We start from the raw sequence: 3,017 nt of genomic DNA on the forward strand, positions 1-3,017 counted from the left end.
AATTGTCCACACGGAAAAAGAGACAGAAAGAAAGAGAGAAAGGAAACTAAACAAATGAAAACATACAAAACGCTCAAGAGAAAACAACCGAAAATAATGATATATAGTATGTAGAGCACAAGCATAATTCACAATTATTTCTCAAGAAATGTAAAATACATGCAACACAACAAACATTGTATTTATTCAACATCTAAATTGTGAAACTGTCAGATATTGGTGTTATACACTTTGTAGCAAAGGGTTGGTCAGTTTATGTTCTAATGGTCAATTATTCAATTTATGAACGCCAGTTCTTTAATAATGAAATAAAACTAGAATTAAACCAGATAAGCTATGTCTGACACTAACAACTGGTATAATTATTTTTCTACATCCTGTTCAAAGTGACCACCCATACACATAATTAAACAGAAACACGCGATACACATAAAGTCACAAGATATACATCTTTGCACTAGAAATTCGTATGAACTCAACTTCAACATTTGAACTTACTACCCAGCCAATGCCAAGGCTTGCAAAAGAAACTGACTACTACTTTGAGAAACATACTCAAAATTTATAAAAAAAGAACAAGTTAATCAAAAGAGGAACAAAAGTTAAAACACAAGATATATATATATAAATACAGTTGAAACTAATTAACAAAAAAATAAATAAGACAATGAACTTAAGGAAAGAAAAGATACGACCATGACAGATGGATAGCTCTAGGTTAGTATAAGTAATAATTAACAGTTCTTTAAAACTCTCAAGGTATCACTGTGATGAACAATAACATGCAGTAGAGGAAAGCTAAAGGTAGAAAAACAATACAGTTAGAACCAGCATCTACATCTACAACTGATTTTAAGGATAACTTTTCCAGCATAGTATATGCTATAATACAATTAAAACAGTTACATAAAACTGTAAATACATCACATTCATTACTACAATAAAGTGGTGGGTTTATGTCCCTTGTGATAAACACCAGAATTGGTACACTCAGTTAACTTGTACAAAATGTGATGAAATAGTTGTCAATTCACTGACTGTTTGACTGCAGCATCATGCAATGTCTGACATTACCTAATATAGTTTCTAATGTCACATGGTGCAATATAAGTGAGGAAGAGTATTCTTCATGAAGAGTATGTACAAAACAAAATATTTACCTGGAAGAGTAATCAGTAGAAAAAACAAGATATTTACCTGGGGAGTAATCAGTAGAAAAAACAAGATATTTACCTGGAAGAGTAATCAGTAGAAAAAACAAGATATTTACCTGGGAGAGTAATCAGTAGAAAAAACAAGATATTTACCTGGGAGAGTAATCAGTAGAAAAAACAAGATATTTACCTGGGAGAGTAATCAGTAGAAAAAACAAGATATTTACCTGGGAAAGTAATTAGTAGAAAAAATAAGATATTTACCTGGGAGAGTAATTAGTAGAAAAAATAAGATATTTATCTGGGAGAGTAATCAGTAGAAAAAATAAGATATTTACTTGGGAGAGTAATCAGTAGAAAAAATAAGATATTTACCTGGAAGAGTAATCAGTAGAAAAAATAAGATATTTACCTGGAAGAGTAATCAGTAGAAAAAATAAGATATTTACCTGGGAGGGTAATTAGTAGAAAAATAAGATATATTTACCTGGGAGAGTAATTAGTAGAAAGATATTTACTTTGCTGGAGGTAATTAGTAGAAAAGATATTTACTTTGGAGAGTAAGTGGTAGAAAAGACATTTATTTTCTTGAGAGTAATTAGTAGAAAAACATTAATCTAGGAGAGTAACAGAATAATGAAGATTTACCTGGAAGAGTAATTAGTAGAAAAAAATAGATATTATTTACCCTGGGAGAGTAAGTGGTAGAAAATAAGATGATATTTATCTGGGAGAGTAATTGGTAGAAAGATATTTACTTGGAGAAGTAACCAGTATAAAGAATAAGATATTTCAACCTGGGAGAGTAATTAGTAGAAAAAACATTTATCCAGAAGAGTTATAATCAGAAAACTGCTTCCCTTTCTCTCCTCCTGAAGAATAAATACCACATAGCAGAAATAATTAACCTCACCATATGTAGTAGGTAGCAATGAAGGTTACATCAACTATAGTGTAAGTATTAAATGAAGGTTATTCCTCACTATAGTGTGTAGCAAATTAGTGTGTATTATCTCTCACCATACAGCAAGTGTGTAGCAGTGAAGGTTATTCTCACTATAGAGCATGTAGCAGTGAAGCTTGATTCTCACCATATAGGTGTGTAGCAGTGAAGGTTGATTCTCACTATACAAAGTATGTAGCAGTGAAGGCCACACTCACCATACAGCATGTTGCAAGTGAAGTTGCCATTCCTAATTCATACAGCATGTTGCAGTGAAGGTTATTCTCACTATACAGCATATGTTGCAGTGAAGGTTATTCCTCACCATATAGTATGGGCAGCAAAGAAGGTTATTCTACACTGTAGAGCAGCAATTTAGGCTGGGTTTATTCCCCAATTACATGGTGTAGTGTTGAAGGTTATTCTCACAATAGGTATTAGCCAGTAAGTGAAGGTTATTCCTCACTATAGAGTGTGTAGTAGCAATGAATAGTTATTCCCCACCATACAGCATGTATAGCATTGAAGGTTATTCTCACTATAGAGCGTGTGCAAAACGTAGGCTTATTCCCACCATAAAGAGTGTAGCAATTGGTTGCTATTCCCTCAACCATGAATATGTGGCGCTTATTGAAGGTTATTCTCCTCAATGTCATACTGTGCATGTAGCAATAAAGGTTATTCTCCCCCAATTCATAGCATGTAGCAATGAAGGCTATTCTTCAATTCATACAGTACTGTGAGCTTTTAAAGGGTTATTCTCACTATAGAGTGTGTGTAGCATGAAGGTTATTCCCCACTATAGAGGTCAGGAAGTAGTGAAGGTTATTCCTCACTATGAGTGTGTGTGCAGCAAGTGAAGGTTATTCCTCACTCCATAGTGTGTATAGGTAAAATGAAGGTTATTCTTACTCCATACG

Source organism: Tachypleus tridentatus, chromosome 7, assembly GCF_004210375.1.
Source record: "Tachypleus tridentatus isolate NWPU-2018 chromosome 7, ASM421037v1, whole genome shotgun sequence".
Classification (NCBI taxonomy): Eukaryota; Metazoa; Arthropoda; class Merostomata; order Xiphosura; family Limulidae; genus Tachypleus; species Tachypleus tridentatus.